This window comes from Triturus cristatus, chromosome 6 (genome assembly GCF_964204655.1).
Source record: "Triturus cristatus chromosome 6, aTriCri1.1, whole genome shotgun sequence".
NCBI lineage: Eukaryota > Metazoa > Chordata > Amphibia > Caudata > Salamandridae > Triturus > Triturus cristatus.
Genome location: NC_140589.1, coordinates 1,266,789,265 through 1,266,816,920, shown reverse-complemented (window position 1 = coordinate 1,266,816,920; position 27,656 = coordinate 1,266,789,265). Strand labels below are relative to the sequence as shown.

The window sequence follows — 27,656 nt, the reverse complement described above, 5'->3', positions numbered from 1 at the left end:
CCGGCTGCGTCTCACATCGCTTCCACGGCAACACCGAAGCCTCATGCATCGAAGACGTCGACGGCCATTCCCGCCCCTCGACTCGATGACCCGCCGGCGCCGAAAAAGTCGACGACCGCCTCTACAGACCTGGTCGGCGCGAAAGCCTCAAAGGCGCTCCAAGTGCGACCTGGTGCAGTACAAAGCAGCAAAACCAAAACGGTCCTCCAGGACACGTCGGGCTCCGGCCCAATAAAAGCTCCAGCAGCCTCCTCGGCGCCAGCCAACATTACTTTTGGCCTGCCTCCGTCCACAATCCCAAAAATATTCCAACTCAGGACACGGGTCACCCACTCCACAACTACACCTGCTGAGGCGTCTCCGTCACATGTCATCGACGCCAACACCGGCAGGATGGTTATCCACGAACGGAGGATAACTTCGGAGCCACCTTTGGACCCTTTCCGGATCCCACTAAAAAGGAAGCTGCCTGTGGACTCAGAACCTCTCCTAAGCGAATCTTACCACTCGCCCTACCAGGATCCACAATCATTCTCTCCCACACACTCCGACACGGATGTGTTGGAGGACTACATGGATGACCAACTTCCCTACCACAGAGACATGGACCCTGATTACCAACAGGACCCTGATCAAACTTGGGGCGACCCTGTAGATCCAGGTGCACCTCTAGATGCACAGGACCCACAACTCTATGGGGCGAAAACATCTCCCACAGAGGACACTGCAGCATTCAGCGCTCTTATCGAACGTGCCGCAAATAATCATGGAGTGCAGCTTCACTCTGACACCATCGAGGACGACTTTCTTATGGACACCTTCGCATCCTCAGAAAGACATGTAAAAACTCTGCCCATGTTGAAAGGGGTCCTCAAACCAGCCAAGGACATCTTCAAAGAACCCACCAGGGCACGAGTGATAAACCCCAGGATCGATAAGAAATACAGATGGGCGCCTGGGGACCCTACTTACATCAGAGGCCAATTACCACTAGACTCCATCGTCGTAGCGAATGCTCGCAAGAGGGCACACTCGCAGACGACAGGTGACGCTCCTCCCCCGGACAAAGAGTCCAAGGTGCTAGAGACCTCCGGCAAGCGAGTTGCCGCCCAGGCTGCCAACATATGGCGCATAGCCAACACTCAAGCGCTCCTCGCTCGCTACGATAGAGCGCACTATGACACATTGGAACAACTACTCCAACATCTCCCTGACCAGTACAAAGAAGGTGCAGAAATTCTTATCAGAGAGGGACAGCTACTCACAAATGCTTCCATCAAGTGTGCACTAGATGCCGCAGACACGGCTGCCAGGGCCATTAACACAAGCGTCATGCTGCGACGACATGCCTGGTTGCGAATCTCCGGATTCAAACCGGAGGTGCAAAATAATATACTCAACCAGCCTGTCAACCCAGACTATTTATTCGGACCGGAGGTTGACACCACCCTTGAGAAAATAAAAAAGGACACGGACACCGCAAAGTCCATGGGGGCTCTCCAGACTCAGTCCTTTCGGAGCAGCTCCTTTCGTCGCCCCGGAAATAGAGGAGCAGGTAGAGGACAGGGGTCACAGCAGACATACAACAAGGGCAATACACAAACCACCTACGATAAAAACACCCGGGGTGGATATCGTGGCTCCAGTACAAAGGGAAGAGGACGCGGCTACGGCAACACCAGGTCCTCCCCCAAGAACAAGCAGTGACGCCCTCTCCCTTCCTCCCGACCACATAACACCTGTCGGGGGAAGGCTACAAAGGTTCCTGTCCACGTGGAACTCCATCACCACGGACAGGTGGGTCAAAGATATTGTCAAATACGGTTACTGTCTAGAGCTAACCTCCACTCCACCCACAATTCCTCCAAGAAACCGTCCTATGTCCTCAGAGCACTTAACGCTCTTACAGCAGGAGGTGCAAAGCATGCTTCTAAAAGGCGCAATAGAGGTCGTACCCGTCCACGAGCAAGGTACGGGGGTGTACTCCCTGTACTTTTTAATACCGAAGAAGGACGGGTCACTCAGACCTATATTAGACCTGAGACCCCTAAACAGATACATTCTTTCCGAGCATTTTCACATGCTCACTCTCCAGCAAGTCCTCCCGCTGCTCAAGCAGGGAGACTTTCTAGCCACACTGGACCTCAAGGATGCGTATTTCCACATACCCATTCACCCATCACACAAAAAATACCTCAGGTTCACTGTTCAAGGACAGCACTACCAATTCAGAGTCCTTCCCTTCGGCGTGACAACGGCACCAAGGGTGTTTACAAAGTGCCTAGCTACTGTGGCGGCACATCTACGGAGGCAGCACATACACGTCTACCCTTACCTGGACGACTGGCTCGTTCAAGCGAAGTCAGCCCAGCAATGTGCCAGCCACATGTCCCGCACCATTCACCTCCTTCACAGTCTGGGGTTCTCACTAAATTACCCAAAATCCCATCTCCAGCCCGCACACGTACAACAGTACCTAGGTGCTACTATAGACACTCTGGCCGCCACAGCTCAGCCAAATTTAGTGAGGATCAACAGCATACAAATGCTGATCTCCAGGTTCAAACCCCAACACTCACTTCCAGCACGAGTGTTCATGCAGTTGATAGGCATGATGGCCTCCTGCATTTTCATAGTCCCACACGCGAGATTACGTATGCGCCCGCTTCAGGAGTGCTTAGCACGTCAGTGGAATCAGGCTCAAGGACAGTTGAAAGACCTAGTGTTGGTGAGCGGTCGGGCATACAACTCTCTGCATTGGTGGAATCCTCTAAACCTTTGCAAGGGCCGACCGTTCCAAGAGCCTGTTCCACAAATAGTACTGACAGCGGACGCGTCTCTCCAGGGATGGGGAGCTCATGTACTCCACTACACAGTGCAGGGACTATGGACCACACAACAGAAGAAGATGCACATCAACCTTCTGGAACTGATGGCAATCTTCCTGGCCATGAAGGCATTCAAAGTACATCTGTGCAACAAAGTCGTGTTGATCCGGACGGACAACATGACTGCCATGTACTACATATAGAAGCAGGGAGGAACACACTCTCCACAATTGTCTCATCTGGCTCAGAGCATGTGGAAGTGGGCCATTCAGAGGAACATGTTCCTCATGGCAGAACACCTCCCCGGCAAGGACAACCAGATGGCGGATCTGCTCAGCAGACACAGCCACCAGATGCACGAGTGGGAGTTACACCCATCAGTACTCCAACCGTACTTCCAGCAATGGGGTCATCCAGAGATAGACCTATTCGCCACAAGCGAAAACGCAAAATGCCAAAGCTTTGCCGCCAGGTTCCCACATCCGCAGTCGCAGGGCAATGCGATATGGATGAACTGGTCCGGCAGATTTGCGTACGCTTTTCCCCCAGCGCCGTTGATACCGCTGGTGGCTCGCAAACTCAGATAACACTCCCTGACACTCGTCCTAGTTGCTCCTACGTGGGCACGCCAGCCATGGTACACCACCTTCCTCGAACTTTCCGTGGTGCCGCATCAAAGGCTGCGGATCAAACCCGCGCATTTGACGCAGAACCATGGAGAGATTCAGCACCCAGATCCGCAACAGCTGAACCTGGCAATCTGGCTCCTGAAGTCCTAGAGTTTGGCTACCTCAACCTGCTACCTGACTGTATGGACATCATCAAGGAGGCCAGGAGACCCACTACAAGAGCTTCCTATGCAGCCAAATGGAAAAGGTTCGTCATTTATTGCAGTAATAATGACATTAACCCGCTGGACGCATCCATCCAAAACATCATTTGTTACCTCTTACACCTATACCGATGCAATCTGGCGTACACCTCTATACGTGTCCATTTGACCGCAATATCAGCCTATCTGCAAACCAGGCAGCACCTCTCACTATTCAGAGTGCCTGCCATCAAAGCATTCTTGGAAGGACTCAAACGAGTCATTCCACCAAGCCACCCACCGGCTCCAATGTGGAACCTCAACCTGGTCCTCACACGCCTGATGGGTCCACCCTTTGAACCTCTACACTCATGCGAGATTCAATTCCTCACCTGGAAAGTAGCTTTCCTGGTAGCAATCACTTCTTTAAGAAGGGTTAGTGAACTCCAGGCACTAACAGTTCAAGAGCCATTTATACAGGTTCACGCCAACAGGGTCGTACTACGTACCAACCCCAAATTCATGCCCAAGGTAATCTCGCAGTTCCACATGAATCAAACTATTGAACTGCCCGTTTTCTTCCAAAACCCACAAACTGTCGCGGAACGAGCACTCCATACACTAGACGTAAGGAGGGCCCTCATGTACTACATCGACAGGACTAAACCCTTTAGGAAGACAAAACAACTGTTCGTTGCCTTTGCCCCACACCACAAGGGTAACGCCATCTCCAAAGCAGGGATAGCCAGATGAATAGTTAAGTGTATTCAAATTTGTTATCAAAAGGCAAAACGCACATTAACTATTCCCCCACGAGCCCACTCAACACGTAAGTTAGGGGCCTCCATGGCTTTTCTAGGAAATATTCCCCTGCATGATATATGTAGAGCAGCCACCTGGTCTACCACACACACATTTACCAAACACTATTGTGTAGATGTGCAATCAAAACAGCAGGCAGCTGTAGGACAGGCTGTTCTCAAAACCCTTTTTCAGACCGCTGCATCTGGCACTGGTAGCCGCCGCTAATAGAGGGCACTGCTATACATTCTATGCACAGATATGAATTCAGCAGCCCACATGCCTCGAACTGAATATGCTACTTACCAGTATGCATCTGTTCTTGGCATGTAGGGCTGCTGACATTCATATCGCCCTCCCTCCTCCTCGGCGCCTGTAGCAGCTGCAGCTCTCAGAATTACTGTAAGCATGGTCATCACTTTTCTGTATCTTCTCCATCACTGCCACAATGGCGAAAAACAGTCTGAGGATGGAGAGGATGCCCATGCGCACTGTAGTCCAGGGGAGGAGTCACCTATCCCAGGATACCTCGAAGACTCTTCCAGGACAACAACGTGCAAACATCCGGACCCAACACTAGGCGGCGATCTATGCACAGATATGAATGTCAGCAGCCCTACATGCCAAGAACAGATGCATACTGGTAAGTAGCATATTCAATTCATACTCATTTGACAAAACCTGCTAATCCACTGAGCACCTGGAAAGAAAATTAAACAGTGTAGCCAATCATGAGCTGTAATGTTACTGTCACTCTCACTATGACATGCTGATTAGCCCAACTAATGTTAGTTTGAGAAAATGCCATGCATCATCATCATCATCATCAAACTTTATTTCGATCACCAAGGTAATAAAAGTACAACATGCATAAATACATCACATAAGAATACACACCTCACTAAAAAGGAATAAGACCAACGTAAAATACAACAAAGTGAGTTTATTGGCAATCCCGTAAAATATTAACCTAAAATGTGTTATAGCAGCAAGGGTGTATTTAAACAAGTTCTTTTAGAAGAAACATTATTTAAAAGAAGACACAGTTATTTGTTGCAAGCTGTACAGTGGTCATTAAAGTGCAATACCAATACACATAAATTAATCTCGGTGCAAAAGGTTAGCCTTGCAGTTGCAACATGTATCTATCAAAATGCATAGGGGGAATTAGATGATAAAACTATGCTCAGATCGCTATCACTGTTCCTTGTAGCCACTGGGGTTTATAGATTACATGGGCTACTCTAATTATACATAAGTGCCACAGCGATCAATTACCTTGAATACACTCACATCAAACTGCCATCAAATATTTAGCAATGGAAAAGACCACTTTTCTACTCTTGTCAGCTCTAAGGATCCTAAAGGATTCAATGTGCCGCCTGATACCCTTGTTCCTACAGAGGGGAACTATCCACTTTGCATGTAGTCTGCAGTAAAACGGGCAGAAGAATAACCTGTGGGTCACTGTTTCTGGCCCCCCTATACATGCAGGACAAATATCACCATCTGAGCCATCCACAACCCATTTGCTACAAAACTTGTTGGTTAAAAGAGTTCTATACCTAAATTGGATATACAGTTTGTGAGCAAGGGGGGAGAAATAATTTCGTCACTAGTTGGTTCATATCTTGGGGAAGGTTTAATATCTATAAATTCCATTGTAAGCGATCCTTTGCACCTATTCACCGTTTCTGCAACTGTGAGCGCCCAATCAATTTCCTTTAGCCTACCTCTAGGGAGTGAGCTAATCTCCTCTGGGGATATCCAACGATTCTCCAAGCCCAATTTCCCTAGCAGAGCTTTTATAATCCTTAGCCTGGCCCCATTATCTCTTAAGCTCACCTGGTATGATTCAAGAGTTGGTGAGGTCCATAATCTGTATGAATAGATCAAAAATCTATATTCAATTTTTTTAGAGAGCTTCCTTTGTGCCAAATTCAGGTACACCGGGATCATCTGTGTGCTCACTAGAAGGCTCAAAAGTGATCAAATTAATTTCTGTTCAAATGTTGACAAAATATTGCTATATGCATACATCTCTGCACATACAAGACAGCCCCAAGAAACGTAATATTATAGAACTCAATGGCTCGTGGATAATGTCCATCTATGGATCTTGACTATGTTTGCTGGGGGGGGGGGGGGGATTTAGGTTAGTTAGATAGTCTTAAGTCTAAATAGTCAACATTTGACACAAAGTGAATGGGGTATTTCCCACATACATGTTTCTCTTGTGGGTCTTTTGTTTCACTTGACAGAATATCATAAACTTTGTCTTCAGCCTATTTAGTCTTGGACCGATTTAGTTCCAACCCCGCTCAACGCAAAAAATGTTAGTTATTCAGCAGCGCTCTATCACCTGGGGTGTCTTTGAAATAAAGAAGGGGGCATCCGCAAAGAAAAGGGCCAGGGCTCTCCTGCTCCCAAATTTTGTCGCAACACATCCATCATGACCAGGTAATCCACAACCTTGTTGACGTACAATGAAAATAGGATGGAGGCAAGAACACACCACTGCCTGGCTTTGCAGGTATGCCCAATGCTTCAAAGACTCTCCAAAGTTTACCCCTAGCACCCAAATCAAAAGCGGCACGTAAATCAACAAAGACACCATACAGTTTGCCCCTGTTGATTACTAACGCTTTCCAAAAGATACAGATGAGCCGGAAGAACTGGTCAATAGTGCTGGCATTACTTCTGAAGCCTGCCTGAAAATCAGACAAAACGTCATTCTCCCTGATCCAATCCTGTAGGTGATCAAGCACCTGTTTACAAAATATCTTTAGTAGCGAGCCAATCAAGCTGATGGACTGGTAGTTCCTGGGGATACTTTGAACCCCCTTCTTAAAAATTGGGATAACCTCCGCAATTTTCCACAATGGGGGGATCTCCATACAAGAAAAGTTTAGATAATAGGTTAATGTATTCCCCCCACACTTCAGGATTAGCCTTGTACAGATCATTACGCTGCTAGCGTTTCACTTAGTCCAAATTCGAAATCACTTTGATTGTTTAATTCAGACCCGTTCAATGGGGCTTCACTATCCTGCCCCACGGAACTATTACGTGAATATAGCCCACTGAAGTGGGCTACCCATCTCATGTGGTTTGGCTCAGTCCTTCTAGGGACCATTGGCACATACATAGGCTCTTCTCCAAAAGGACTTGTTGTCCTTAACTGTCAGTGCTTCATGAAAATTGATCAACAAAGTGAACTCCCAGACCTTTTTTTGCTTGGGCTATTTACCTTATATAACATATCATACTCCTCACCAATTCAGACCTAGAATTGGATTTAGATTCTGCTAAGAGCTCTGTTTTGTCTGACCTACATGCACTGTTATACCAAGCCACAGCCTTTGACTTTTGCCTCTCGACTTGTTTCTCATGTCCCAAAAGGTCAATGATCTAAGAGACTAAAGCACTTAATGAGTGTCCTTCATTACCACATGCTTGTGCTCAAAGAGGAGGGCATGTAGGTTTGCAACTTCCTCCTTAACCTTCTTCACAACTGTCTAGTGCTAAGGGGTGCTTGGCCACCCAGTCCCATCAAATGTTCTTGCCGTTATTAGTATGGGAGAGGCCACTCATGTCCGGTGTGTCTTGAAATCAAAGCTTCACTGCTATGCTGTCCTTTAGTGTCAAGCTCAAGGCATTGTGCTCAGTGACTCCTATGTCCGATAAAGAGGACCAGAGCTTTATATCGATAAGAAAATAATTGATCCTACTTGAATGACCTAGTCTATTAAAGGTCATTTTGCCTTGCCTATTTGAGGGGATCCTACCATAATATTTAAACACCATCTGATGAAACTTATTAGAAAAACACACACACTTTGGTTTGACACCATTGTTAAAGCACTGTAACATAAAACGTGGACTTGGAAGTCAAAATTTGCATCGGTCCTCTCAACAATTTCAGCCTAAAAGACAACCCATGCATTCACAAAGTCAGACTTTCCTTTCAAAGTAAATGGCCTTGGAAGTAAGAGTTACCCTAAAAAACGTTTCAGAGTTGTGGAAATACTTTTCTCACAAAAGGCAATTAGGCAAGTTACATTAGCCTCAAAATAATGAACTGGTCATCAGTCCAAATGCCTCCTAAAAAATGACTGAAATTGAAGAGTCCTGTCTAGTCTAAGCAAGAGCAGATCTTCCCAGAATGTAACACATTTGCATTATCACCTTTTTTTCTGTCCCTTCATTGGCTGCCACATTTCAGGTAGGCCCAGATTTCTCTTTCTTCTCTACGCAGCCTCATTGCCAAACCTCAACACTTGGCAAACACATCCTGTCTTTCATAATCACATTCACACCTGTTAAATTTTGCAGAATTAAGTTCATCCTCTCCATTGTTGATTTACTTACTTAGCACTTTTAATGCTGGACTTTACCTTCCACAAAGGTAAAAGCCATGAAGCAAATGTCTGAAGATTTGACTTATCACTGAACATGTATTTGACTACCAACATAAGTAAAACATTCCTAACCTGCATTGTGATTACCATGAGGGAGGACTAGTGCAACATGCAGCAGTGTGAACCATACTCGAGAAGTAGATGGTGCTGACTGCACAGACAGTAAAAAAGCTGAGGTGCTTCTTATAAATAAAACCTCCACCCACACCACATTTGGAGCACCTTTCAGCTGTCAGTATAGTAGCCGAGGGTTTGAAGCAAGAAGGAATGAGGCGAAAGGAAACTGTAGAAGGTTGACAAGGAGAGTGGTGGAATCAGCTTCAACAAGACCATGCCAAAAAATTGAGTCATCAAAATCTTCTGCTCGTGTTATTCAGTAAGTGGCAGTTTACTCCACGGTATGGGCTATGTACATGTCTTTGATAGCTCATCTATTTCAATGACCTTTGATCTCTTCCAAAGACTTCCAGCATTTACTTAATGAGTTGGGTATTTGATCCTTCATTTATCCGTATGTTCGGTAGATCAGAGAAAATATTTTTGGATCCTAATAAGTGAGGCCACTGTCTTGTTCTATGCCATGAGATTAGGCACTGAAAACTCTCAGTGGACGACTCTATGCTATTGGAAGGCTTTGCTTTATTACGCTCTTAAACTGAGGCCAGTCATGCGTAACTTTAAATAAGAAGAAACAAATGATATCCATAGTGATTGTGTAGTAATGGCCCCTTCAAAAACTACATAGATGCAGTCTCACCCAGGCAAGAGGGCATCAGGTCAGTACAGCAGGGCAGCGGTTCCGTCAGTGCAGCAGTCCAGCAGAGTGGCAGTCCTTCCAGCAGCACAGCAGTTCTTCCTGGCAGAGTATCAACAGGTCCAGAAGTGTACTGAAGAGTTGCTGTCTGAGGTCCAGTATTTATACTGGGCACCATTCGTTGGGGGAAGCTTCTAGAAATTGGCGTTGAAGTCCCCAGTCATCCTATCTTCCATATCCTGGCTCTAAACTAACTACAGGGGTTGTGTAACCCTTTGTGTGGAGGCAGGACATAGCCTATTTAAGTGGGGCTGGTCCCAGCTCCTCCCTCGCATCCTGTCAGTGATGGCCCATCCAGGTACACCTAAGCTCTTTGTGTGTGGCTGTCTAGGTGGTATACACAAAGCCCAACTGTCAGTTACACCCAGTTATGTGACCAAAGACAGTCTACTGACACTAAATGACTAAGACAGGAAAATGCCAATTGTCTAAAATTGACATTTTCAAAATTTCAATTTGCCCAGAAGTTAGGATTTTCACAGCAATTCCAAAAACACCAAACATGAAGGGATTACCTGTACCCATTTGGAAATTACAGCTTATGCCATGTAATAAGGTAACTCCAGTGTTATTCTATGGGAGGTAGGCCTTGCAGTAGTGAAAAACAAATGTAAGAGTTTTTCACTACCAGGACATTTAAACCACAAAAGTACATGTGCAGCTTTTTCAATACACTTGTACCCTGCCCTTGGGGCTGTTCAGGGCCTACATTAGAAGTGAATTATATGTATTAAAAAGGAAGGTTTGGGTCTGGCAAAAGATGTATTTTGCCAGGTCAAAATGGCAGGTTAAAACTGCACACACTTGGGCTGCAGTGGCAGACCCGAGACATGATTAAAGTACTATCCACCAAAGTGGGTGGTACCTCCAGTGCTGCAGGCCCACTAGTAGCATTTAATTTACAGGCCCTGGGAACAGGTAGTGTCCCCTTACACAGGTGTTACAAGTAAATTAAATATGCCAATTGGGTATAAGCCAATCTAATAAGTTTTCAAGGAGAGAGCACAAGCACTTTAGCACTGGTTAGCAGTGGTAAAGTGCACAGAGTCCTAAAAGCCAACAAAAACAGGTTTAGAAACCAGGAGGGTAAAGGCATATAGTCTGCTTGTGGCCCTGCAGACAGGGCAAAGTCTAACAAAGGTACTCAGTGAGGTGTCTCAAATGTATTTGCATACTTTGTGAATCTCCTATTTTTTTTTTTTTTACTTGCAGCGCGAAGCACGCGCGCTTGTTGTCTTCTTCCTGTACGAATTCTTCCTCGTTCCCTAGAGCACCATGCAGAACCTCGATCTAAAAACAGGCAGAGGTTGTAAGGCTTTTACATCCCCTAAGCAAAGAAAAAACATTGTGTTCGAGGCATATGAGCTGCAGATTGTACACTTAGCATAGATCGCCATCTGGTGTTGGGCCCGGATGTTTGCAGTTTGTTTTTGTTCTTGGACAGTCTTTGGAAGTCACGAGTTCGGTGACTCCTCCTTCGGTCCGTACTGCGCATGGGCTTCGGCTCCATCCTCAGATTGTTTTTTTCCGCCATCGGGCTCGGATGTGATACTTCGTGCTCCGGCTTCGAACTTCTACGGTTCCAGCCTCGACGGAAAATCCTCGTATCTTCGAGTTTCTTCATCATCATCTTCAGATCTCGAAGCGGCACTTTTCTCCATCCCGTACATCGGCACCGGCCTTCGGGCCCTCCTCGACTCCGGTCCCGGCCGATGGAAAGGACTCCGTTCAAAAAGTGCCCAAAATGTGGGTCTAAATTTCCCCACACCGACCTTCATCAGGTGTGTAATCTTTGCCTCTCTCCAGAACACGAGGCCAGAGACTGCCCCGCCTGTAAGTCTTTTCGATCGAAGAAAACCATCCGGGATCGAAAAGCTCGACGCACCATGGCGCACTCATCGTCTGCAGCTCCACCGGACATCTTCGGAGACGGCGCCGAAGCTTCGGGGCAAACACACACCGAGCAGGAAGAAGATGTCGTCAGCGCTTCCGAAGCCGACGACTCCGACGTGGAGGACATCACACCGGCGCAGCGGGCCGTGAGTACTATGCCCCCTCCCACCCCCGCGCCCAAAACCAAAGAGACTCAGGTTACTCCCTCGCCTGCCGGCCTGGGCAAAACCAAGACCAAAGCTTCGATCACCCCACCTTCGGGCTCGGTGTCGAAGCACCCAAAGTCTCACGGCAGCTCGGGATCGAGCCAGCCGACGCCCGGTGCCGAAAAACAGCATCCGGCACCGAAGAAAGCAATATCCAGCTCGACTCCGAAGCTACCGGTGCCGAAGCCTGGACTCTCGGTGCCGACCAAACACAAACATAAATCTGTCGGCACCGACGCTCCGACGCCGAAAACTCCTTCGACGCCGAAAAAACAGGAGGCCCCAAAAAAGCATGGCGCACACAAACCATCGAAGCCCTCGGCTCCGAAATCACCGGTGCCGACGGACGATTCGACGCCACTGGCTCTGTTTACACCAGACCCTCTACAAAAGACTCTGTCCAAAGATCCAAAGACTGGACTATTGACTTTAATTATCAAGAAAAGACGCCTTGATACTCCGGCTCCTCCTCCACCACCCAAAAGGAAGGACTCTGCTACTTCACCCCTCAGAGTGCCCTCCCCACTACCGCCTCCCCTACCTCCTCCACCACCTCCACCCCCTCCCCCTCCCAGGTCTCCGCCACCTCCACCTCACTACGATCCGGCCCCATCCCCAGATCCGGATGACGGGGACCCGGACAATTACCCGGCGGACGCCCCAATGGATCCCACTCCACCAGGGACCCCAGACCCATGGGAGGATTACAATAACCCTGATATACCAGATATACCTCAGGACGACCTATACCCATCCAGGCCGTCTCCTCCAGAGGACTCCTTAGGGTTTCATCATTTAGTGCAAAGAGCAGCACACTACCATGGGGTGGACATGCACAGTGAACCAGTGGAAGAAGACTTCCTACTGGATACATTTGACATACAAGACAAATCCACTTCTATTTTACCCATGCTTAAGGGTGTCACCAAGCACGCTACAGAGGTGTTCAAAGACCCTGTCAGGGCCAGAGTACTGAACCCTAGAATAGAGAAGAAGTACAAAGCGGCACCCACAGACCCTGCATACATTAAGGGCCCTGCTCCCCTAGATTCCCTAGTTGTCTCCACAGCTAGAAAGCGGGCTAACTCCCAATCCTCAGGAGAAGCCCCACCGCCAGACAAGGAATCTAAACTTCTGGACGCGTCTGGTAAACGCACCGCCTCCCAAGCTGCAAACATGTGGCGCATTGCAAACACACAAGCACTGCTTGCGCGATATGACAGAGCACACTATGACGAACTAGAGGCTCTTATGCAGCACCTTCCAGAAAAACACAAGCGCAAGGCTCATGACCTGATACAGGAGGGTAAACTAATTACAAACACCTCCATTAAATGTGCCCTCGATGCAGCCGACACTGCTTCTAGAGCCATAAATACAAGTGTCCTGCTTCGTCGCCATGCCTGGCTCAGGATCTCAGGGTTCAAGCCTGAAGTCCAGGCATCCATACTCAACCACCCCTTTGACCAGCAAACTCTCTTTGGGCCAAAGGTAGACGAAGCGTTGGAAAAGATGAAAAAGGACACAGACACAGCAAAGTCTATGGGGGCACTCCAAACACAAGCCTCTAAACGTTCCTTTCGACGCTCGTCCTTTCGTGGCACAGGCAGAGGCTCCTCCACCGATAACGCCTCTACCTCCTACAAGTCCCCTCCTCAAAATACCTTTTCAAAGGGCAATCAAAGGAGCGGTTACAGAGGCAACAACAATAAGGGCAGGGGCAAAACCAACAACACCCGTTCTGCCACCCCACCCGCACAATGACTCCCCTCCGCTCCCCCCAGACCATCCCACTCCGGTCGGGGGCAGACTGCAAAACTTTATCCACACATGGGAGTCCATAACATCGGACAAATGGGTGACCCAAATCATTCGGTCAGGGTACTGTCTCGAACTAACATCTACCCCACCCAATATCCCACCAAGGCACCGTCCAATGTCTCAAGAACATTCCACACTGCTCAAACAAGAGGTACTCTCACTCCTCCAAAAACACGCTATAGAGCAAGTCCCTGTCAATCAACGAAATCTAGGGGTCTACTCCCTATATTTCTTAATACCAAAGAAAGACGGGACCCTCAGACCCATTCTCGACCTCCGGCCTCTAAATGCCTACATACATTCAGACCATTTTCACATGGTCACCCTACAGCAAGTCCTCCCACTCCTCTGCCAGGGAGACTTTCTCACAACCTTGGTTCTGAAAGACGCATACTTTCACATTCCAATACACCCCTCTCACAGGAAATACCTCAGGTTCGTGGTGGACGGGCAACATTACCAATTCACGGTTCTCCCCTTCGGGGTCACCACCGCACCACGGGTGTTTACCAAATGCCTAGCAGTAGTAGCAGCACACCTCAGACGTCAACATATTCACGTCTTCCCTTACCTAGACGACTGGCTGATAAAAGCCGCGTCCTACGACCAATGTGTGCAGCATACAAACAGCACCATCCAACTGCTCCACCAGCTAGGCTTCACGGTGAACTACCAAAAGTCCCACCTCATACCATCTCACACAAAGCAATATCTCGGGGCCACTATAGACACCTCCAAGGGTATTGCCTATCCAAACTCAGCCAGAATCACAAGCATTCAAGCCTTACGCAAAACATTCCTTCCTCAACACTCTCTTCCAGCAAGAGTGTTTATGAAGCTCATAGGAATGATGGCGTCTTGCATTTTCATAGTGCCCCATGCAAGACTCCACATGCGTCCACTTCAAGAGTGCCTAGCACAACAGTGGAACCAGGCCCAGGGTCAGCTGACGGATCTGGTGTTGGTGGACGGCCGCACACATCACTCTCTGCAGTGGTGGAACACCACAAACCTTTCCAAAGGGCGGCCGTTCCTGGACCCGGTTCCTCAGGTGACTCTAACAGCGGACGCATCGCTCTCCGGCTGGGGAGCGCACCTTCTACACCTCACCATGCAAGGTCTATGGACGCCACAGCAAAAACCGCTCCACATCAACCATCTGGAGCTCTTGGCGATCTTTCTAGCCCTAAAATCTTTCCAAAAACAGATTTCGGGCAAAGCAGTCCTCATTCGCACAGACAATATGACTGCAATGTATTATATCCAAAAACAGGGGGGGACACACTCTCCCCAGCTCTCCCGCTTAGCCCAGAGCATATGGAGATGGGCAATTCCTCAAAACATCTTTCTCCTGGCACAGCACGTTCCAGGCGTACAAAACACCATGGCAGATCTGCTCAGCAGACAAACGCAACAAATACACGAATGGGAACTGCATCCACAAGTTCTTCACCCATTCTTCCAACAGTGGGGGCATCCTCAGATAGACCTCTTCGCCACCCACGAAAACAAAAAATGCCCAAGCTTCGCCGCCAGATACCCACACCCATTGTCCAAGGGCAATGCGATATGGATGAACTGGTCAGGCAGATTTGCATACGCCTTTCCACCTCTCCCACTAATTCCATTAGTGGTCAGGAAGCTACAACAGCACTCCCTCACACTCATTCTGGTAGCTCCGACGTGGGCCAGGCAGCCGTGGTACACCACGCTACTACAACTGTCAGTGGTACCACATCAAAAACTGCATCTATCCCCATGCCTCCTAACCCAGAACCATGGAGAAATCAGGCACCCGGACCCAGCTCAGCTCAACCTGGCGATCTGGCTCCTGAAATCCTAGAATTCGGATACCTTAACCTTCCCCCTGATTGCATGAACATCATCATGGAAGCCAGACGTCCTACCACTAGAGCATGCTATGCCGCAAAGTGGAAAAGATTTGTAATTTACTGCCGTAACAATACAATCAACCCTCTAGATGCATCCATACAGCACATCATATGCTATCTGCTCCATCTTCACAGGTGTAACCTGGCATATTCATCCATACGCCTACACCTAGCAGCGATCGCTGCTTATCTACAAAACAGACAGCATTTATCACTCTTCAGAGTGCCCGCTATTAAAGCCTTCATGGAAGGCCTTAAACGCGTAATTCCTCCCAGGGCACCACCTTCCCCTGTATGGAATCTAAATTTAGTTCTTACACGACTAATGGGTCCGCCCTTCGAACCAATGCACAAATGTGAGCTACAGTTTCTCACCTGGAAAACAGCTTTCCTTGTAGCTATCACTTCCCTTAGAAGGGTTGGTGAAATACAAGCGTTCACCATACAGGAACCCTACATACAAATGCATCACAGCAAGGTCATACTTCGCACAAATCCGAAGTTTCTGCCCAAAGTCATTTCCCCCTTCCACCTCAATCAATCAGTGGAATTACCTGTCTTCTTTTCGCAACCCCAATCTGTTGCAGAAAGGGCCTTACACACACTTGATGTGAAAAGGGCGTTGCTATACTACATACAAAGAACGCAACCCTTCAGGAAGACTAAACAATTGTTCGTTTCCTTCTCTCCACCACATAAAGGCAACCCCATTTCTAAATCAGGGATAGCTAGGTGGATTGTAAAATGCATACAAATTTGCTATCAAAAGGCAAAGAGAACATTATCTGTTCCTCCTAAAGCCCACTCTACAAGAAAGTTAGGGGCTTCTATGGCTTTTCTAGGGAACATACCCTTAGATGACATCTGCAAAGCAGCCACATGGTCTACACCGCACACCTTCACAAAACACTACTGTGTAGATGTGCATTCCAAGCAGCAAGCTAGGGTGGGCCAGGCTGTACTAAAGACACTTTTTCAAACAGCTGCAACGGATACCGGTGGTCGCCGCTAAGGTTGGGTACTGCTATATAATCTATGCTAAGTGTACAATCTGCAGCTCATATGCCTCGAACGGAATATGCTACTTACCAGTATGCATCTGTTCTTGGCATGTAGAGCTGCAGAGTTGTACACGCCCACCCGCCTCCCCGGCTACCTGTATCCGTTCCAGTACATCTTTTTTAGATACAACACATGGGTTTCTCACTGTTATTACTACGCTCCATCATTTCCCTGTTGGCGAAAAACAATCTGAGGATGGAGCCGAAGCCCATGCGCAGTACGGACCGAAGGAGGAGTCACCGAACTCGTGACTTCCAAAGACTGTCCAAGAACAAAAACAAACTGCAAACATCCGGGCCCAACACCAGATGGCGATCTATGCTAAGTGTACAACTCTGCAGCTCTACATGCCAAGAACAGATGCATACTGGTAAGTAGCATATTCCTTCTTTTATAACACAGCCTTTGGTAGACCTACAGTAGTGAAATAATTGTTTTTCTTCCCTGTACAGTGCAACTACTGCTAAACAGAAACTTGCATCGGTTTCATGGTATTCGTTCTCATGTGTTTTTACACGTTTGCCCGTTTGCCATCTTTGTTGATTCCAGCTGACAAAGGACTTTGTGGCCCGATGGTCTAGTTTGTATAACTCACGCAAGCTAAAAAAAAACCATATCCTTTCTCTTGTGCTTTAAGTCTAAGACGAGCATTGTAACAACGCTAACGCTGAAATGTCGTCACCAAGTTCTCTCTGTCCCCATGTCTGGGTGCCGGCTAGAATAGTAATTGCTTATTAAGATGTTAAAAACGGATGGACGCGTAATACTACCAGGAGTGAGTCAGCTTATACCTACCTGTTCAGCACATCGAACTACCTCAGTTCCCTGATTGCTCGGTGGGCCAAAATTTGCTTTGGAGTGTATTTGTATTCCATTCTTCCCCTTAAGCCACACACATTTAGGTTTGTTTTCTTTTATGAACTCTTTACCGCAGCTAATGCTCCAAGGTCTCAGTTGTATAATGAAGAGCTGAGTTTGAACTGATGCCTTGAGAAATCCTTTCCATAAATTGCTTTATCGGGAATATAGGTTTGCTATCACAGGACACAGTTGAGTTGAGCCAAATTGGCATAGTGCCACCAGAAACCAGTAGGACTGAGTACCAGACATAGTTTAGGGGTCCCTGGGGTATTTTGGTGTACAGGAGTCTTCCTTCTGGGATCCAGCACCAGCAATGCGAACCGGAACCCCAGACTCCCCGTGAGTGCTGCCAGCATCCAGGGGGTGACAAAACATCAGCTGGCAGGGCCAGTTGCCTCTCAGTACAGGGTGCCTTCTTCCTCCAAGAGCCTAACCGATTACTCCATGGTGATCACAAAATCCTTCAAGGGCTGTGTCTTCCTTGATATCCTGTCCTCTTTACTCAGCAGGTAAGATCGGTGTGTGGTTGTAGCCTGGCTCTTCGACAAACGCCACCCACCAGCCCCTGGATACCCCCCGGGGTGATTAGCAGCGCTCTATCAGTACTGATTGATTGATCTGTGTAAAATCGCGGTAGTCTATCAGACTTCTCAAAACTTTGTGCCATCGGATGCTTCTTCCTGTGTTGTGTCCTTCTCTTCAGAGAGGCCATCCTTCCACTTCGGCGTAGAAAGTACTACTTTATTCAGATGTCCGAGACGTTTAGACATTCTATTCCAAAGATGTCAAAGGCGGTTCCAGATTCTCACGAGTCGGGAATTGGACTGTGCCTAAGCAGCCATATTCAAGTTCTAGAAAGAAGAACTTATATCTCTAATATCCCCAAAAACTTGCGCCTGTCTTGGAAATATCTCAGATGGGAACGCTGCTGTGGGTGAGATTTAATTAGTAAAGAGACGCAGATTTAAAAGGAGCGTTCAATTAGTGTTCCAATTTTTTGTGAATGGAATTACCAATAATTTTAAGCTCTTTTTGTCTGGACTCTTGCTGGTGGACGCCGCTTGTTGTTTCCTTGGCCCTGTGGACTTGGGCTTGGTGCTGCGGACCTGGGCTTGTTGCCGTTTCTACATCTCGCCGCACCCGTTTTGCGGGTGCTGCTTTGTGCAACTGGTGGTGACGCTGCGAGGCGGCTGGGTGGCTCAAACCGGGGAGGAGCATCGCGCTGCAGGGACTCACTCTCCCAGGGGTCCCTGCACGGCCCCTGACACCTGGCCTGCGCACTCTGTGAGCCACGCCCCCGGTCCGCCATATCCTATACTTATTTGGTTTTACTCCACGCGTCGCGGGACGCGAGCGGGACGCGCCGGGAGAAGCCCGGGACAAGGGCGGGACCGTCTGTTGCCGTCAGGGGCCGGAGGAGGCCGGGCTGGGCCATTTCTCGAAGTCGCCCAGGCAAGGAACATTGATTTGGCCCTTTTTATCCGGTGATATTTGCTTTCCCCTGTGAGACGCACTTGGGTTTCCCCTCTACCCCTCTGGGTAGTGCGCTGGTGTAGATTCGGGCCTGTTGTCCATCCTCAAATGACGATGGCAACTCGCTCGAATAAATTGCGGGGTGACTGTGTGAGTGGCACCATGGATCAATTTTTAACGCGTGCCTTTTCCATTGTAGAGAAGGAGATTGTCCTGACGGAGCGTACACTCTCTCGGGAATCTCTTGCCAACAAACGCTCATCCCTGGGCAACCTGGCACTAGCCTCATCTCCTGTCCATGTTCCTGTTTCCCTGATTGATGATCCTTCACCTCATGATGATCAACGAGTTAACAGAATTAGGGCAAGCTTGGATAGGCTGTCTCTAATTGCCCAGGGTGGTGTTAATTTAATAGACCCAGATAGTCCTCTAACACTCCAGCTACCCTGTCCCGCAGTCACAAACTTTCCTGTGCCTCAGGCCCCTAATATTCTCTCCCCTCAGCCGGATTTTCAAGCACAGGTAGTGGGGGGAGCTGCTCCAGTCAAAAGGAAACTTGTTGTTAGCCCTCGTAGGGGGAATTTGTTCAAACCCCATAAAAAGCTAAGGAAGAAAAATCTTCATAAGGGGGTTGCATTCGGGAAGAGCTCAGGGGTGGGGTTAGAGCCCTTAAAAAACCAGCAGGCAGTAGCAGGGGTGGATAATCTCCAGCAACAGCCGATTGTAGGATTAGATCCGGCATCACACTTTTGTGAGCCCTTGGAGAGCCTCTTGCTCCCTAAGTTTGAGTGCTTAGTGAAATCACTGATATTCCCGGTTATAGAGAGGTTAAAAAAACTGTCAGAGCGGGTGGATGCCTTTGAACAGACTGTCCTTGACAACTTTTTCTCGGTAAAATCCTTGATCAAATTGCACTCGAAAATTGGAGAGGATGGGCAATCTTCTCACTTTTTACCTGGGCCCCCTGCAAGGAGTCCGAGTCTAACATTAGTTACAGTGGGGAAGACACAGGTTGTAACCGGGGAAAGCATGCTGTGTAAACCCACTCTGCATCCGGGGGGGGGGGAGGTACTAGGGTCCCCACCTATGGTTAATAAAACACAGCCCAAAACCATTGGTAACTCGAAAAAACCCACCAAATCTGTTATGAAGACCACAGATCCTTCAAAATTGGGCGCAGTAGCTTTGGCCAAGAATACCAATACTTCCTGTAGCGCTTTTGTTGGCGGGTCCTGTCCAGTACCCTCAACCTCTTCTGCCATTTTAGTATCGAAAGTGCAGGAAACCGGGAAGAAGGGGACTATAACTGCACCACATGTTAGCCTTCCCCCTGGCTGTCAACCATTTGTGGTGGTCCTCATTGGGGTCCCCCATTAAATCCAGGCAGTCAAGAGTCGTATGCTGAGCTAAAAAACAAAACAGTGTTCTGGCTCAGAGAAAATAGACCTCTACCTGGTGACGTTGATGGTCGGGTTATTCATGTGAGACGGGTTGGTTGGGTCGGCAACAGGCCAAAGAACCAAAAGGGAGATTGCATCCTAGTTAATTTTAGAGATCCGAGAGTAGCTAGGCTTATCTGTAGCCAGGAGTCTGACCGTGCACTTTCTGCCATTAGTACTTGTGATCTTGGCTACTTTTATCGGCCCTCACCATGGTACTGGCCTGGTAAACAGATTAACTGGGAGGGTAGGGGCTCTTGGTACCCCCGCTATGATACTCTCGACCCCAGTCTCATGTCTCGGAACGTCGGCCCTTGCCCATATCTATTGTGGCAGGATTGCTGACGTGATGATTATGGAGCGGCCAACCCGGGTTCTCCGGGAGCCACTGGGGCTACATGCAGTGACTTAAGCGGATCAGTATGCATCGAGCCCCTTTGTGTTAGTGATCCTTCCTCACCTCCCTCTTTGGCCCCTTTGCATAGCTGCCAGAATGGGGATGCTCCTATTGGATCCAGCAGTGTTGCAAATGGAATTGAGTCTGCAACAATTGATGTTGGAAGCAACCTCATCTCCTCTAGGCCGACCCATGACTCCCTCCTATCTCATGTAGTGCAAGCCCCCAGCATTGAGAACCTTAAGGTTCTCAGCTGGAATGTGGCGGGCATAAGCCGTAATTTAGAACTGCCTGATTGGAACACTTTTATTGAGTCCGTTGACATTTGTGCATTCCAGGAGACTTGGTCTGTAGAACCTCGGCACAAAGTGGGCTTTATGACCTTGTGTGTTGCCGCAAGCACATCCACCACGGGAAGGGGGCGCCCGTTGGGTGGGCTACTCATCTGGGTGAGACTTTCCTTGGGTTTGCACATGAGGCAGCTCAAGACTAATTCCCCCGACTTAATGAGACTGTCTGTGAGGGGCTCTCGTAGTGGCAGTCCTCTGGAGATTTTTAACATCTACACCAGAGGCTTAAAAGGAGGTTTTCCTTCCCCGACCTTAGTGGCCTTGGAAACCGGGCTCAGGGAGTGCAACTCGAATTCATACATTCTAGTTATGGGGGATCTTAACTGCACGTACGAGCCACTTGCAGGGGACGATATCCTGGATACCCTAGGTGAGGACACCCGAAGAGGTATTCCGCCCCTCGATATAAGCCCAATTAAGAGATGGTCTCAACGTGCATTACAATTGAATGCACTCACACTGGAGTTTGGCCTAAGGGCGACCAATGGGAGATCCATCTCTGATCAGAACGGGGCACATACTTATAATAGGGTTGGACATACATCTAGGATAGATTACATCCTCTTAGATTTTCGTCTCTGGTCCCATTTGGTAGATATGGAGGTCGTTGCATCTACGGATAGCGACCACAACCCACTTTCTTTGAGCCTAACCCCCTTATGGTGTAAAAACATCAGTCGTGAAACCCCTCCTGTCATAAGAATGACCGGAGATGTCTGCCCTTCGAATTGCGGGAGGCGGTTAAAATGGGACAAGCTTGTCCTTGATGAGGAGAAGGTCACGGGTATAAGGGTAATCATGTCAAACATCTTACCAAGGTTATCAGCTGTTACATTAAATGCTGTTGAGGTTTCCTCCCTATTTAGTAGCACCATCAGATCAATAGGGGATCTTTTTGTTATCCCCACTCGAGTGGACGGCGATCAGAGGGCGTCTCGCCCCAAGGGAAACCCTGGCTGGTACTCCGCCGCCTGTCGGAAAGCGAAGCGGGATTTAATTATGTCAGTGAAGAAAGGGGACGGAGGGTTAGTGGCGGCCGCGCGGAAGAAGTACAGGTCAGCACAACAGGTCGCCAAGAGAGACTGGGAGGACAAGTTCTGGAGTGACCTGAAATCCGCAAGTGCAGAGAAAATTCCTAGGGGTTTTTGGAACGTAATTAGAGCCAAACATAGGCCCATAGACTCGCTCATTACTTGTAACATCTCTGAGGAGTCCTGGTTTGAGCACTTTTCTTCCCTTTACACTGTGAACATGGAGGATGAACTAGACCCTTTTGTCCCACCCATTTTTGGCTCCCATGACCCAGGGGCGGATGTCCTCTTTACAGCTAGGGAGGTTGAACACTCTATTAAATCCCTTGTCCCGTTGAAAGCTGCAGGGCCGGATGGTTTGCCTGGGGACCTGTTCCGCCTTAATTCGGGAGAGTGGGGGGTTCTTATTGCTTCCTTGCTTAATGCATCTAGGCTAGGAGCTTCATTCCCAGAGTCATGGATGGGTGCAGAGGTCGTCCCGATCTTTAAGAAAGGGTCCTGGGATGACCCAACTAACTATCGCCCCATAAGCTTGATAGACTCATCCCAAAAAGTGGCAGGGAAAGTAATTCTCAGTAGGGTTCTTCAATGGGTAGAAGAGAATAAAATATTCTCTGACTTCCAAGCAGGCTTCAGGGCTGGCACCGGGACCATCGAACAGTCATTTCGACTGTTGATGCTTTACTGGAAGGTGGTAGTGATAGGCAAAGGCAGTCTGTATCTGGCATTTATTGACCTGCGGACTGCCTTTGACCTAGTACCCCGGGAGCGCCTGTGGCGGGTCTTGGCAAAACTAGGCATGCCCCCGTACCTACTGTATCTAATAATAAAACTCCATGAGAACAACTTTGCGCAGGTGAGGTGGGGACCCCAGGGACAAAGGACTGCTCGTATTAAAGTTAGCAGAGGTGTGCGCCAGGGGTGCGTTCTCGCTCCCACTCTCATCTCACTTTATATAAATGGGGTAGTGGACCATCTCCTTAAAATCCCAGCTGATACACCATCCTTGGCAGGGAGGAAGATCCCAACCCTAATATTCGCTGATGATACCCTGCTAATTTCCAAGACCCCGACTGGCTTACAGAGTCTCTTGGATGGCTTTGATCAATTCTGCGAGCTAACAGGGTTAAAGATCAACACTGGCAAAACCAAGTTCCTTGTTTTGAACCCCCCCCAAAAAACTTGGACGGCCTCCAGTGCTTAACATGGCTCCTTTGGAAAGGGTCAAGGAATTTGATTATTTGGGCATACGCCTCCTTGATAATATGAAGTGGGACAGTCACCTCTACAAAATGACCTTAAGCCATAAAAGGGTGGTGGGAGCTCTTCTGAAGGAACAGAAGGCATCCTCTATGAAACCTATCGCCCCGGTGCTCGACATCTATGCTGCTAGAGGCGTTAGTGCGGCGCTCTATGGGACGCTCAGAATATGACCCAGTTGGTGTGCTCAGAGAATAACTTTCTGAGGGGCTTGATGTCCCTTCCTAAGAGCACTCCCACTCTTCCCCTTCTGTTGGATATGGGGTGTCGTCCCATCCAGGACCAGGCTCGTCTGCGTCCTCTTTTGCTGTGGGCTCGCCTGTGGAGGGTTCCGGAATTGGCCAGTTATGCCGAGGGGCTAAAGGAGATTTTAGGCTTGTCTGGATGGGCAAAAATAAGGTGGTTAAGGGACGTGAAAAGCTTGCTGACTGATCTTGGTCTAGAGGGGGCTTGGCACTCTCGGTCTGCCCCTCCCAAAGCAGTCTTGAAGAACTTATACTGGTCTTGGGTAACAAGTAAAAGAAATACCGATCTTAGCCTGTGCCATGCCTCCAGGGATTTCTTGCTTGTAAAGGATGTGGCAGTTCGGGAATTTTACTTGGACCTCATTACAATCTCCAGGGATAGAGCCCTGTTTTTCAAGTTCATAATTGGTGTGTTGCCGGTGAGAATATTGACCGCCCGGTGGAAACCACACCCTATTGTCCTTTCTGCCCGTCGAAGACAGAGTCGATCCCCCATTTTTTGTTTGTATGCCCTGCCTACAAAGCGCCCCGCGCTAGGTGGCTAAAGCCACTGTGCAGGGAGTTGGGTACTCGACTATGCAGCGTCGCCCTGCGAATTTTGAGCTCAGATACCCGGCCGCTGTATGTTTGTGGCTTAGCCAAATACTTAAGCTGGGCATGGCTTATTAGGTCAAAAAGGCTTTTATTAATTGCTTAATAATGGTCCTTTTGATTCGACCTTTTTTAGTTACTTATTGTTCATGTTTTTATAGGTTTTAATTATCTTTGTTGTGTTTTTATTGCTGCAATGCTTTTTGAGATATTTTTTTATCGAAAATAAAGCTACTTTGATGATGATGATGAATAATTTTAAGCTTCTTTCAGAGTTTTGTGTTTGTTGCAAAACATTTATTTTTGATATACAAACTATGAAAGGATAAAACCATTTTTCTTATGCAATAAGGTACAGTTGAGGTGGATCAGAAAGGTTCTATCCTTATTTTATGTGCTGATTTATGCTGTAGTATTAAATCGATGGTATTAACATCACTGTCAAAAATCGAGTCCGTGTCATAATTTTGTTCTGTTTTATTTAGGTTACATTTGTTCGTTTTAACTGAGATCATTTTCAGTTTAGGGGAGCATCTTATACCTGTGGCCACACCGCCTTTTAATTCCCTCTTCTTTACAACCATCCGGGAGGGGGGTGTCTGGATAGGTGCAGATGGTACTTAATGTAGTCCACACGCAGCCTTTCTTCGGTCGAGTGTGAGCCAGCGCGAAAGCGTTGTCTGCAAGACCTTGAGTACTTGAACAAGCATTGGCATAGCCAATAGGTCTCACCTTTGGGACCTTATATGTATTTAGTTATGCAGCACAATATCGTTACTGCAACAACATTAACTGTTGCATGGCTAAACACTTATAAGGTCCCAAAGGCGAGACCTATTGGCTATGCCAATGCTTGTTGCTGCTGTCATTATGTTTTACTGACTAGTCTGACTGGGATCCTGCTAATCAGGACCACAGTCTCTGTGCTTTTCCCTAAATTGGACATGGTGAGTACCTGGGTACACTCCAGATTGGCTACTGGTGTACCTTTGTATTCCCTAGTAGAATGGTACAAAGGTACTCCGGGCATAGGTACACCAGGGGTCTCCCATGGGCTGAAGCAGGTATTATGCCACCTATGAGAGACCACTCAAATTGTGACTACAGGCTTGCCATTGCAGCCTGTGTAAGTTGGTGCTAGCACCACTTACGACAGATATAAGTTTCCTTATATCTGAGATCACTGCATTTAAAACCTATAAGTCACCCCTTAAGGCAGGCCTTTCAATCCTGATGGCAGGGTGCTTGGTTCTAAGTGTGAGGGTGCCCCTGCATGAGTAGGACACCCCTACAATCTTCGGAGTCCATTCTCCCGTGTTGTAAGTGCATCAGCCATTAAGATACATAGAGTGGCCTTGCGTCATCGTGCAATGGCTATTTCTAGACTGGCTGAAACGAACCCTGTCGTGTTTGGTAATCAAACATATTGTAATCATACCTCCCACACCGTAAACGGTGTGGGGGTATGATTCCATGCACTGTAAAGCTCCTCTGGGAGGCCCTCAGTGGTCCCGGTACCAGTCTTCTAGACCCGGACAGCAAACCGTGGCTGCTGCCGACCAGAGACACGATTCTGCCCTCCTGCTGCTGAGCTAAGCTTGAGCAGGGGAAGGCAGGACAATAGGTTTCCTGTCACAGGGAGGTGTGACCACCTCCCAGACAGGACTTAGTGTATTGGGACAGGGTGGGGACACTTGCCGGCACCACTAGACTGCTTTGAAGGGCACATTTGGTGCCCTTCTTGCATACTCCAGTTGAAACCGGATCAGGGAGCCATTGGCCCCGCTCTGGCGTGAACCTGGACAAATAACATGGGAGTTTCCTCCCCACTGTCCAGCCCCTCCTCTGGGAGAGATCCCTGAATTGTCTCAACCTTTTCTGTACGGTACTTAAGGGCTAACCTGTGGGTGGGTCCCTAGAATAGTCGTGGGCCAAGATTCATATCCAATGCCACTACAACTTCAAATATCTGGGCACTCGCTGGACTTCACGTTGGGAACCGAGACAGCAATTGGGAAGACTCCTGCTGCTCCTGGTCTCGTCGTCCTCTAAGTCTGCTGCAGTGTCTGTGTTATGCTCCATACAGGTTCTTCACAAGACCTGTGGACATCCAAGACACCCGAAGGAATCTCCCTTGGCGTGAAGGAGTCACTCCTCTGCATCTGCAGCACTGCAACGCAGCTGACCAGTCTGTTGATTCTGGGCTCCCATGGACTCCGAAAGGCTCAGCAACACAGGTGGTGGTTCTGCAACTCCTGCAAGGCCTGCACTGTCTTCTCACCGAGTTTGAGGCCAGTATCCCTCATGGGAACTGCTGGAACAGAACACCTGCGCACTGCGTCGACTTGCCAATGCCAAGGCTTGTTGATTCTCTCCTCCAGAGATCTTCGGGCTCCAAGAAGCTCCAGCCTCGAACATCTCCTGCAGCCTAGATCTTTGCCTGCACCTCCTCCTTTGCACCATGGGCCTTCATCATTTGGCGAGCTGCTCGAGGTCCTCTTGCAACTCCTGTGCCTTCGGCCTGTGGGTCCTCTCAAGGGTCTTGATTGACCGAAACAGGTTTGCATGCAGATTTGCTTGCATTCAGGTGCCATCTTAACCTTTTAAGTGCGGCCGTCAGCCAATGGCAGACCGCTGCACTACCTCCTCCGTGTGTAGTCAGCCATTGGGTGACACTGAGGAGGTACTTAAAGTCAGGCAATGGGCTTATTTTACTTTCACTGAATCAGTGATGAGGGCCATATTTCAGCCTCCCAGCACTGATTCTCATGGGGGAGGTATCGATGGAACGCGGAAAGTCTCCCCTTTCCAGTGTCACTTCTTATCGGGTTGATCCCTGCTCGGGGATCGCCTCAGGAGAGAGATCCGCAGAGATTCAACCTCTAGACACCAGGGATAGAAGAAGCAGCTGCTTGGGCACCCCCTTGACAATTTGCATATTTAAATAATTTTTACCCTCCCCTCACGCCCCCCTCCCGGGAGGGAGGATGGGGCAATTGTCCCTGATCAGCCCCCATCGGGAGGGGGGCAGAAACCCACTAGACGCCAGGAAATTGCTTGTTTTTTTTAACTATAGGAGTGGGGGCTGCCTGGCATGGCCATCCCCCACTCCAAATAAATGGGGCAACAGTCTTTCTTCACCCCTGGGGTAAGATTGGGTAATTACCCCCGATCTGCCCCCAAGGAGTCAGAGAGCCCACTACACACCAGGGATTTTCAAAAATAAAAGTATAGTGATGGGGCTACCCAGCATGGTCGTGGGCATGCCCCTACCTTACGTAAATGAGAAGCCCGCTTACCCCGGTTGGGGCCACCCAGCTGGGGCATGGCCATACCCACCTCTCCCCAAATAAATTGGGCAACAGTCTTTGTACCCCAGGGGCGGGGGTGGCGGCAGTAAGCCCACTGTATGGCAGGAATATATATTTTTAATAAAATAATGGGGTGGATCTTGCCCATC

At 48.5% G+C, this 27,656-nt stretch overlaps 1 protein-coding gene across 2 annotated transcripts in view; it reads left to right on the top strand.

Moving 5' to 3' along the window:
• The window catches only part of SNX9 (sorting nexin 9), a 730,362-nt gene that overhangs the window by 337,565 nt on the left and 365,141 nt on the right, over positions 1-27,656 (top strand). The window lies entirely within an intron of this gene.